This window comes from Schistocerca serialis, chromosome 1 (genome assembly GCF_023864345.2).
Source record: "Schistocerca serialis cubense isolate TAMUIC-IGC-003099 chromosome 1, iqSchSeri2.2, whole genome shotgun sequence".
NCBI classification, from domain to species: domain Eukaryota; kingdom Metazoa; phylum Arthropoda; class Insecta; order Orthoptera; family Acrididae; genus Schistocerca; species Schistocerca serialis.
Window position 1 is genome coordinate 415256372 of NC_064638.1, and position 12733 is coordinate 415269104.

Sequence of the window (12733 nt, forward strand, 5' to 3'; positions counted from 1 at the left end):
TGAAACGTTGTTGTGATGCCTCATGTAAGGAGGAGAAATGCGTACCATCACGTTTCCGACTTTGATCGGTGGGTTTAGGAGTGTAATACGGAACGCCGTGCTGGATCACAACGGCCTCGTATCACCAGCAGTCGAGATGACAGGCATCTTATCCGCATGGCTGTAACGGATCGGGCATCCAAGTCTCGATCCCTGAGTCAACAGATGAGGACGTTTGCAAGACAACAACCATCAGCACTAAGAGTTCGACGACGTTTGCAGCAGCATAGACTATAAGCTCGGAGACCGTGGCTGCGGTTACCCTCGATGCTGCATCACAGACATGAGCGCCTGCCATGGTGTACTCAACGACGAACCTGGGTGCACGAATGGCAAAACGTCATTTTTTCGGATGAACCCAGGTTCTGTTTACAGCATCATGATGGTCGCATCCGTGTTTGGCGACATCGCGGTGAACGCACATTGGAAACGTGTATTCGTCATCGCCAGAGTCGCGTATGACCCGGCGCGATGGTATGGGGTGCCATTGGTTACACGTCTCGGTCACCTCTTGTTCGCATTGACGGCACTTTGAACAGTGGACGTTACATTTCAGATGTGTTAGGACCCGTAGCTCTACCCTTCATTCGATCCCTGCGAAACCCTACATTTCAGCAGGATAATGCACGACCGGTTGTCGCAGCTCCCGTACGGGCCTTTCTGGATACAGAAAATATTCGACTACTGCCCTGCCCAGCATATTCTCTAGACCTCTCACCAACTGAAAAGGTCTGGTCAATGGTGGCCGAGCAATTGGCTCGTGACAAAACGCCAGTCACTACTCTTGATGAACTGTGGTACCGTGTTGAAGCTGCATGGGCAGCTGTAGCTGTACACACAATCCAAGATAGAACGAACACTGAATCGTTTGCCTTTCCGTTGTTTTCATGAAACATTTCGCGGGAATTGTAATACAATGAGGTGACAAAAGTCGTGGGATAGCTATACGCACGTATACAAAGGCCGGTAGTATCGCTTACACAAGGTTTAAAACGGCAGTGTATTGGCGGAGCTGTCATTTGCATTCAGGTGGCTCATGTGAAAAGGTTTCCAACGTGATTGCGGTCGCACGACGGTCATTGCAGACTTTGAACGCGGAATAATCGTTTGAACTAGACGCATGGGGCATTCGATTTCGGAAACCGTTAGGGAATTTAATATTCCTAGGCCCACAGTGTCAAAAGTGTGTCGGCAATGCCAAATATCAGGCATTACCTCTATCCGTGGACGGCCTTCACTTAACGACCGAGGGTGTAGGCGTTTGCGTAGAGTTGTCAGTGCTAACAGACAAGCAACACAGCGTAAAAACATTGCAGAAATCAGTCTGGGACGTACAAGGAATATATCCGTTAAGATGCGAAGACATTTGACGTCGGTGGGCTATGGCAACAGGCAATCGACGCGAGTGCCTTTGCTAACAGCATCTCTTATGGGCTCCTGAACATTTCGGTTGGACGCTAGACGACCGGATAACCGTGACCTGGTCAGATAAGTTCCGATTGCAGTTGGTAAGAGCTGATGGTAGGGGTCGAGTGTGGCACACACCCCACGAAACCGTGAAACCAAGTCGCCAGCAAGGCACCGTGCAAGCTGATGGTGGCTGCATAATGGTGTCGGATCTGTTTACGTGGATCATTGGCTGGAAATGGTTGTGTTCGGCAACTTCAAGACCATTTGCAACCACTCATGGGCTTCGCGTTTATAACGCGCCGTGAAATCGGGCCACAATTGTTCGCGATTGGTTTGAAGGACATTGTGGGCATTCGAGTGAGCGATTTGGCCACGCAGGTCGCCCAATATGAATCCCATCGAACATTTGTGGGACGTAATCGAGAGGTTAGTTCGTGCACAGAATCCAGCATTAGCAACGCTTTCGCAGTTATGGTCTGCTATAGAGGCAGCATGGCTCGATAATTCTGCAGGGAACTTCCAACGACGTTTTGGGCCCGAGATACGTCAAGATGTTGCACTACGCGTTGGAAAAAGGAGGTCAGACACGGTCTTAGGAGATATGCCCTGACTTTTGTTACCTCAGTGTATAACTCAGTGAACAACGCCCAGGTCGATAATTTCACTCGTTGCTGTCCGCTCCGTCTCGTCTGCTGTGTTCTGTATTTAGTTTGAGAGTCATACCACCGTCACAAAAGTCACATATCGTTAGTAGCTCATATTCTAAAACGTCATTGACTCGATTACATTCTTTGCCACACCCCCATACACTCTCCCTCGTGACACCTTTCAATGTGATAAGTCTTAACTCTGAAACAGTTTGATAATACTGAGCCATAGTAAAATAAAGATTTGTAATCAGCGTCTTACTTCCCTCCGTATTTGCGAACCGCCCAGCGCTACGTCTTCATACCCAAGAGTTGTTTAGATTCCTTTCCATAGTTGGCAACACAGTACTACATTTCACATTAGATATTTAAAACGCGCATGTATCTGAAGCGTTGCATTGTTACGTGGAATCTAGGTAAGATAAATTTTTAGTATGCAAGTGATAATCGCTTTTTTAGTGCGAAATTAATTATGTACAGAAGGATGGTAGAATCTGGTCTCAGAAAACACCCGTCTGTGTTATAGAGAAATGTAATAACTCGTGCTTCAGTACTGACACGACGACATAGCTCTCCTAAGGCGAAGATGAAAGGAAGGCAATAATAGGGAAGAATCTGAGGCGATCGCGTGCATGTTTCCTTATTTTTCCAATTTATCGGCTTTCGATTCGGGCCCTTACAGCCACCTCAATAGTGGAAAGAGAATACGATAGTGTGTATAAGGCGAATTTCGTGTCAGTACGATACAAATGTAAAGGAACACAACACCAACGTCGCGAGCGGAGAAAATCTCCGATCCGGCTAGGAATCGAAACCGGTTCGCTACAGTTAGTAATCTATCTCGCTGACCCTGCACCTACTGAGGCCGACCCACCATGTTGCTCAGTATGTACATTCAACAACCAGTAAAGGGAACCAAGGGAATTAAAGTTAAGGGAGAAGAAATCTGTAAGTTTTTCCAATGTCGGAGACGACCAAGGACTTTGAAGATCAGTTGAGCGGAATGAGGAACGGGTAGTTTCTTTAAAGGAAAACATGTTATAAACATAGAAAAGTCAAACAAGTGTAAAGACACTAACAGTAATGGACAAGTTTTCCTATTTGAGCAGCAGGATAGCAAACAACGGCAGAAGTAAAATAGATATGAAAAGCATGCTGCTAATATCAGGAAAAGCTTTTCTGAAAAGGAAAATTATGTTAACATGTAAAATTAATTCTAGTAATCGAAACTATTTTCTAAAGGTACTGGGTAGTTATAATTAAAGTGTAGGTAGTTACAGAGGTCCATTGTGGGCTGTAATTATCACATAGCAACGAAACTTGGTAAATATTCTAGTGCGTTAATGCGGAACAGATTTACGTTGGAAATAAATTAGTTCCGATTCTGGACACCAGGTGCAAATGTGGCGCTATGAATGCAAGAAAGACGTATAAAATTTTTTTCACAAGTAATGGATTCAAATGGCTCTATGCTAAAATTCAAATGGTTCAAATGGCTGTAAGCACTATGGGACTTAACACCTGAGGTCATCAGTCCGCCCGCATCTTGTGGTCGTGCGGTAGCGTTCTCGCTTCCCACGCCCGGGTTCCTGGGTTCGATTCCCGGCGGGGTCAGGGATTTTCTCTGCCTCGTGATGGCTGGGTGTTGTGTGCTGTCCTTAGGTTAGTTAGGTTTAAGTAGTTCTAAGTTCTAGGGGACTGATGACCATAGATGTTAAGTCCCATAGTGCTCAGAGCCATTTTTTATCAGTCCGCTAGACTTAGAACTACTTAAACCTAACTAACCTAAGGACGTCACACACATCCATGCCGGAGGCAGAATTCAAACCTGCAACCGCAGCAGCAGTTCCGGACTGAAGCGCCTAGAACCGCTCGGTCACAGAGGCCGGCAAGTAATGGACTAGGAACAGGATGTGAGCGGAAAATGTCAAACAACTGAGAAAATATAACGTTGATTTTATTATTAACAGCCGCTTTCAAAGTTTGTTCAAAATGAGCACAGGAGGCGTCGATGACATGCTGCATCCTTAAAACGACGTGATCAATAGTTGCTCGCAGCAGTTCCGCCGGAACATGAGCAACGTGTTCCTGTATACTGGCCTTCAGACCAGGTAGAGGCCGAACGTGTTCCTGGTAAACGCATTGTGTTAGATATCCCCAGCGTCAAAAGTCCCAGCCATTCAGATCAGGTGATCTTGCAGGCCTTGCATCTGGAAAACCTCTGGAGATAACACGTTCGTGAAAGGATGCATTAAGCACATATTTCACTGGGCGAGCGAGATGAGGTGTTGCCCCATCTTGTTTCAAAATAGTGATTTATACACAGCTGCAGCCGGCCAGAATGACCGAGCGGTTCTAGGCGCTTCAGCCTGGAACCGCGCGACTGCTACGGTCGCAGGTTCGAATCCTGCCTCGGGCATGGATTTGTGTGTCGTCTTTAGATTAGTTAGGTTTAAGTAGTTCTAAGTTCTAGGGGACTGATGACCTAAGATGTTAAGTCCAGTAGTGCTCAGAGCCATTTTTTATTTTATTTATTTATTTTTTTACACAGCTGGGCTCTTCCAAAGCAGGAAACACAGGCTGTACAAGGAGGTCTCGATAACGTGTACACGTCACGATACAGCTGACAGGTCCTTTGGGTCTATTCTATTCAAAGAAGAACGGACCGAGAGCAAAGGTATTGCGAATCCACAAAGCACAGTCATACACGGTTGTGCAGTGGCTGCCGGCCGCGGTGGTCTCGCGGTTCTAGGCGCGCAGTCCGGAACCGTGCGACTGCTGCGGTCGCAGGTTCGAATCCTGCCTCGGGCATGGATGTGTGTGCTGTCCCTAGGTTAGTTACGTTTAAGTAGTTCTAAGTTCTAGGGGACTGATGACCACAGCAGTTGAGTCCCATAGTGCTCAGAGCCATTTTTGTGCAGTGGCTCTTCGTGCACAACGCACGGTGTAACAGTATCTCAAAATCGACAGTTCTTTGTATTACCGCACCCTGCAGAGTAAAATAGCCTCGTCACTCCACAGAATATTACCCGGCCACAGTTTACAGCGCCAGATTTGCATCCAGTGGCACAAATCGGAAATGATTTGTTTTACAGCGTAAATCGGTTCCGCATTAAAGCAGTAGCACACCTACAAAGTTTCACTGCCATACGGTAATTACAGCTCACACTGGGCCTCCGTGAGTAACTACACTTTAACTACAAACCACCGATGTTTGCTTGGTGTTTGGCAGGAAGTGAAACGTGGACGATAAACACGACAATCAAGAATAAAATATAAGTTGTAGAGATGTGGTGCTAGAGGAGAATGCTGAACATTCGGATGGGTAGCTCGGGTAACTAATAAAAAGGGCTTTTATTAAATCTGGGACGAAAGATATTTACAACACAACTTGACTAAACGAAGTAGTGAGTTGACAGCACACAATCTAACGAATCGATAAATACTTAATTTTTGTAACTGGCGGAGCTATGGCAAGCGGATCGAGAGATTGCGATGGAATATCGATATCCGCATAGCACGGCGATGCTGCGTGCACTGCGCAACACCAGGAGCTGGGCGCTGCAAGCGGCAACACACCATTCGCCGGTAAACAACCACCAGCAACCGGCCGCCTGTAACTGCGCTGCCGCCGACTTCGAGAGGCAGTTCTGGCCGTGCCCGTATGCCTTCAGTCTCGCCTATTTTCAGGCGTCGGTCTTGGACGTTGCCATCCTGTGATCACGAACTTGGAGCTCCTGCATTGCAATTCTGACCTTTTTGTCTGCCGATGACGTCTTTTGCTTCCTATTGTGTATTCTCGAATGAACAGTATAATTTCATTAACTGCTCAGTGGAACTACTGTCGTGTAGTGCTCTGTCGCTGTACTGACTGAGTTCAATAAATTCGGTATGCGCCGATACAACAGGAGGGAATTGTGCTTGGCAAAAATTGTAGAGGCAGACGAAAGCGTGACTGCAGGTACCGGTGGCAGCGTGTGACAATAATTATGCAGAGATGAAGAGACTTGGTGATGTTATGGAGAGCTGCATCACCCAGTCTTCGCACTGAAAAGCACAACAGCAAGAATAGTATACACTGGTGGTAGCAAACTTTTCCTGTCATAGTCCAGCAGTTCCTCATGTCTCCGTTTAATGTGGCTATTAAATATGAGCCCCCAATGAGGCTACGAGGGGCGGGAGGGAGCGGGGGGCAGACACACAAAGCGCCGCTGGAAGCCATCGAAGGAGGTTTCTTTTTCTCTCAACGACAACGCACGGCATACGATCACACTTGCTGGTTCTTTGGGCTATCAAAATTTTGCTCACACCCACTGATTTCTTCCTCTGATTTCTTTCTTGGATAAAGAAACCAGTGTGCGGCAGGCATTCCAGCAACGACGACGAGATCATTTTCGAGACTGACCGTTCCCTGAACAACCACACTGCAGGCTTCTACAACCAAGATCTCCGCGCAATCATCCATCGTCGAGACACATTTGTCGGGTTGAAGGGTGAATGTGTAGAGAAGTTTCACGTCGCAGCTTGCTTTTTCGATGGGATAATCAAAATTTTGTGACTGTCCACCTCATAACCTTAAGATTTCTATAGTGTCTTACAGTTAATTTCTTAGGAGTATCAGAGGGATCATTGAGATTATTACTTCCCTCTAGTTTACACTTGACAATAAAGTGACTACCAGTGGGCCTGCGAAAACTTAACTCCTGTGAAGAGTCTAGTATAACTCCCGAAACTGGACCCATACCATTATCTGCCTCTCCAAGGTACTCCGTACTCCATTACTATCCCATATTTTCGGAGCCTGAGTTTTTGGAGGTAATAATTAAAATTTTGTGGCTAATCCTCGTATTTCATCTTTTTGTCTACACTGATGTTCAGAAAAAACAGAACAAGTTGAACGACTAGAGATAGGACTTTCATATTCACAGGGCATGTACGTTAGTACGTTCTGCAGTTACCTCGGGTCAACATGTGTCCTGTTGCCTAGTAGGCGTAGAACCCGCCATGCGTTAAGCCATCGACGCTTACAAGGCGCGGATGCGTCCTGCGGTATAGCCATTCATGTTGAATTCACCTGGTTCCAAAGTTCACCTGTGATCACTGGCATTGGGTCGCAGCGCTGCACCTCTCGTTTCACCATATCGCATACATTTTCGATTGGTGACAAGTCTGGTGATCTGGCGGGCCAAGACAAAAGGCTGACATCCTGTTACACCAAGAAGACACGTGTTCGTGCAACAACGTGTGGTCGTGCATTGTCATGCTGAAAAATGGCGTCTGTGGTGTTGTGCAGAAAGGGTATAGCTACAGGTCACAGGATGTCATTCACGAAGATAACACTGGCCTGAACACACAGCAAATGTGATTTGTCGTTGTGCCCAGCAGCAGCCAGGCCATAAGGCCTTAAGTTAGCACTGTATGCCTTGTGCGAATGCAGTCACTGTGATGTCGCTCTCCCTGTCTGCGACGAACCAAAATGCGGCAATCGATTGCAAACAAATAGGGCCTGGATTCGTCCAAAAACACTATCTGATTCCATTCCTGTCCCCAGTGGCGTCGTTCTATACACCGTTGCCGTCTAGCATGTTTCTGCATATTCGCCAAAGTTAGGCGCAGATTTGGATGACGCGCATGTAACCCATGCTATAATAAAAGGCGACGGACTGTCACCCACGATAGTGTACGATGTGTTCCACTGTTCCACTGCTGCGCCAGAGTCGAGAAGGACGCAGATCTGTCGTGCAATGCTATTCGAATGGGGTTCCAATCTTCTAGGAGGGCGAGTGGGGTGGTGCGACCTGACCCATCTCGTCGTTTCCTACGACCTTCCACGAACCATTCTACACGCACTCGTTGTTCTGCGCGGAACGAGCACCAACTTCCCGGCTAGATGCATTACGTTCTATCATGCCAAAAATACTCCCTTTTTGTAACTTACTGACGGCACCGTTCGCACATACGCAGCCAGCACGTCTGCTCAAGTGACACTGATCCAATATCATTGGGTCACAGCGACAAGGAGAGCCGCAGGCACATTTTACCGGTAGGTGGTGTTGCACTGCGATATCGATGTTGACCTTGAAGCTGCTGGCCTTTTTCTGATCTCTCTTTTTCTTGCTCTCTAAACGGCTAAAACTAAGACACGACACATTTATACGTTGCCCATGAAAAGGACTATAGTGGCAACAGAAATTTGAGTTACTGTCTCCATATATATTCATAAAAGGTGATGTCCGGAATGCCTGACTGACTGATTCACTCACTCACTGACTCGTCATCACCCAGCCCAAACGGCTAAGGATAAAAACTTGAAATTTTGAGAGGATGTGGATCTTATAATGTGGGCATTATTTAAGAAGCGGTTGTTAGAAATTCCACTCCTAAAGGGCGGATGAAAACTTTCTTTAAAATATGTCGCTACTAAGGCAATTTCGAAGCTACAACTACGAATTTTGATATTTGGATTCACAGTCAGAAATGAAAACAATAGTTGTCTCAGCATTTTTAGAAATTCAGCCCATAAGGGGGTAAAATGGAGGGTGAATTTTTTTAAAAATAATCATTATTGAAGAACTGCTAAAGCATTTTTAAAGTTACTGCTATGAAAATTGGTATTTAAGTTCTTGATTAGAAATAGAAAAAAATACGTATTTCAGTGTATTTGGGAATTCAACACTCTAAGCGAGTTAATGGGAGATTAAAAGTTTTATGGAATTATTTCATTATGGAAGTATTTTCAAATCTAAATCTATGAAAATTTGCTTCTGTGTTAGAAATAAAAAATACGTGTTTCACTGTTTTTGGAAACTCAGCGCCTAAGGGGGCGAATAGGGTATAAAAATTTTAGGAAAATATTTCATGACACTAAAAATTTTTTTTAAATTATGAAAATTTGTATTTCACTTCTCGGTTAAATATGAAGAAATGTGTATTAGGGAATGAAAGTTTCTATGGAAACATCATCACAAAAACGAGAAAGATAATTTAAAAAAAAAAAAACCTTGGACTCAAGCTACCAGAATCGCTTTTTGGTTAGAAATACATTTGAAAAAGACCATGCTTCTGTGATCTTAATTAGGGTATTCCATATGCACTGAACACCCAAAGGAACTAGCACACCTGCCTAATATCATGGACGACCCCCGCGAGAACGTTGAAGTGCCGCACCCCGACGTGGCGTGGACTCGACTAATGTCTGAAGTTGTGCTAAAGGGAACTGACACCATGAATCCTGCAGCGCTGTCCGTAAAACCGTAAGAGTACGAGGAGGTGCATGTCTCTTCTGAACAGCACGTCCCAAGGCATCTCAGATATGCTCAATAATGTTCATGTCGGGGGAGTTTGGTAGCCAGTGGAAGTGTTTAAACTCAGAAGACTGTTCCTGGAGCCATTCTGTAATAGTTCTGGATGTGTGGGATGTCGCATTGTCCTGCTGGAATTGCCCAACTCCGTCAGAGTGCATAATGGATGCACGTGATCAGACAGGATGCTTACGTACTTATCATCTCTCAGAATCGTATCCAGACGTACCAGGGGTCCCATATCACTCCAACTGCACAAGCTGCACACCATTACAGAGCCTTCACCAGCTTGAGCAGTCCCCTGCTGACATGCAGGGTCCACGGATTCATGAATTCGTAAGGTTGTCTCCATAGCCGTTCAAGTCCATCCGCTCGATACTATTGGAAACGAGACTCGTCCGACCAGGAAACATGTTTCCAGTCATCAACAGTCCACTGTAGATGTTGACGGGCCCAGGTGAAGCGTGAAGCTTTGTGTCGTGCATTCATCGAGGGTACACGAGTGGGCCTTCGGCTCCGAAAGCCCATATCGGTGTCTCGTTGAATGGTTCGCACGCTGATACTTGTTGATGGCCCAGCATTGAGATGTGCAGCGATTTGCGGAAGGATTGCACTTCTGTCACGTTAAACGATTCTCTTCAGTCGTCGTTGGTCCCGTTCTTGCAGAATCTTTTCTCGGCCCCAGAGATGTGGGAGATTTTATGTTTTATTGGATTCCTGATATTCACGGTACACTCGTGAAGTGGTCGTACGGGAACATCCCCACTTCATCGCTACCTCGGAGATGCTGTGTCTCATGGCGCATGCGCCGACTACAACACCACGTTCCAACTCACTTATATCTCGATAACCTGCCATTGTCTTGTATAGGCGTTGCCGACAGCAGCGACGTATTCTGCCTGTTTACATATCTCTTTATTTGAATACGGATGGCTATAGCAGTTTCTTCGGCGCTTCAGTGTAATTATTGACCGAATGTAAAAATTTAAAATGCTGTCATAACCTATCATTAAGAGACAGAGTGTTAAGTTAAAGGTTTAGCACAGTGAGTCAAATATTAACGTTAGAAGCTGTCTGTACGTCTTGAGGTAGTGTAACTCATGGCGCGGAAATTACCGACACTACATCCATCCGATATTTGACAGTGAGAGCATTTAGCGATTTCCAACAAACGATACATATGATTTCAAATCTTTTTGAAACTTTTTCTCGGTGACAACCGCCACAAAATGACAAAAGGAAAAAAGCTTATCATTTATTACATTTCCGTTGCTCATGGAGTAAAACTTCGGCATGGCCCGCCTTTGGAATTCGTTACTTCTTTGGTGCTAATTCTATTTGCGACAGATTTTGCAGACAGTATCTATGAACAGTCTCTTAAGTAAGAGCGTGGTCGGCATTACAGTTGGTAGAAGATATCGCCTTAGTTCTTTCACAGCCGAACAGAGGGAGCCTTTGTCCTTCATGCAATGTCTTGACTGAGAAAGGGAAGAAGAGACATGAGTGCAACTTACGCGACGCGTTTATCAAAGACGTCTGATATCGACTACCAAACGTTGGTTCATCGACAAAAATGTAGATTAGGAACTGCAGGATGACAATGATCCGAAGCACCGTAGCAGGCTTTGCAGCGAGTGGAAAAAACAGAAAGGTGTGCAGGTACTGGATTGCCCCCAACAGTCGCCTGACGCTAATTATATTGAAATTGTATGCTCTTACATCAAAAAGAAGTTACAAGGAAAGACGATGTTCACTTTGAAACAGCTGTCGACGCACATTCGACGCATTTGAATGTCTCTTCCACGTGAAAAGGCGGAAAACTTGGTTTCAAGCCTCGGAAATGCCAAGCAGTTATCGACGCTGCAGGAGCCTGGACTTATTATTAATTGCAATTGCATCATTCTTTTGTTCATATAAGTGATGTGTGTATGTGTTTTAATTTGTTGTCAAATACGTTTTTCAATTGATTAACCCGACAGCCATCTTATTTAACAGACTGAATATACTTGCAAAATTATATCATTGTACGTTGCATAGATCAGGAGGTGTGAGTTCATAAACACTGAGATGCCAGAAAGTCAAACTTCTCTCAAAACAGAGTGGTAATGCCACGGACTGCACGCATCTAGTGTTTGATAATGAGAGCATTTAGCGACTTTCAACAAAGTTTAGAAGATCTTCCACGAACATATAAAGGAATTACCAATTCTTTGATTTACCACTATCGGTTTTGACTTTTTGATTAGTCTATGGGTGTATAATCCTTAAATTATAAAACCAACATGTAATTCTTCAAGCTTTCCAGACAAATTGTCGACATCTTTAAGGTGTTGGGTATTCTGCCGAGTATCAGCGTCGTTCTTGCACGAAATTTCGATAACGTAACTCGTTATCTCCATCAGATGTTACCTAAGACTGCTCTTCGAGGTTTTTTCATCCCTTTCTCTTATGGAGAGCGGGCTGTTCGAGAGCTTAGTTCATCTTTGCTGACAATGGCAGCGGAAATTTTATGCTGTATTGCATCCTTATTTTACTTTATCATTGATGCTTTGGTTATGGGAGTGGGGGCGTATATCTTCTGTCACCAGCTGCGACATAGTTGCGTGTATGAGCAGTGATCCATTATTGAGAAATGTTTTTTATTCCAGTCTTTGATCACAATATCAATTCTTTTAACGATGACGGGTTTCAGTCAGTAATGACCATCCTCAGATCTTTGCTACACCATTACGGCCTTATCACTTTAGGACATGATGTAGCATAGATCTGAGGATGATCATTACTGACTGAAACCGGTCATCGTCAAAAGAATTGATATTGTGATCAAAGACTGGAATAAAAATCATTTGTATATCTTGTAATTGGAAGTTTATTTGGAAGAGCTTGTAGGGACAGTTCCGGTACTCATCTTACAGCCAAGGAAAACCTCCAAACCCCGGCGAGACCTGCTGGTGTTCCCACCTATTTAGTCGCTCTAGTGCGGGCGAGGAGCGCGACCTTCTCTGGGAGTCTGTCTTCCAGCTGTTCCTGTAGCTCCCGTCTCTGCGCTGCGTCCTTCTTGGTGTGTAAATTTCACCCTGTCGTTTGTGGGTCCACAGCGAGCGCTGTTGGTGTCTGTTAGGTGGTTCCTCATCCAGCTTCCTCTTGAGGATTTCGTTGTCAACGAGGTATCCCATGTAGGTGCAGAATTCGACCGTTTGGGCTTCTTGACTGGACACAGCTGGCCTGTCTTCTCTGGGGACACTCGTTGCCTGCACTACCCGGCTGACGGACATTGTTTTTGCTTTCACACGCGCGTCGTGCTGCTCCTTCTGTCTGGATTTGCCGTGTCGCCTT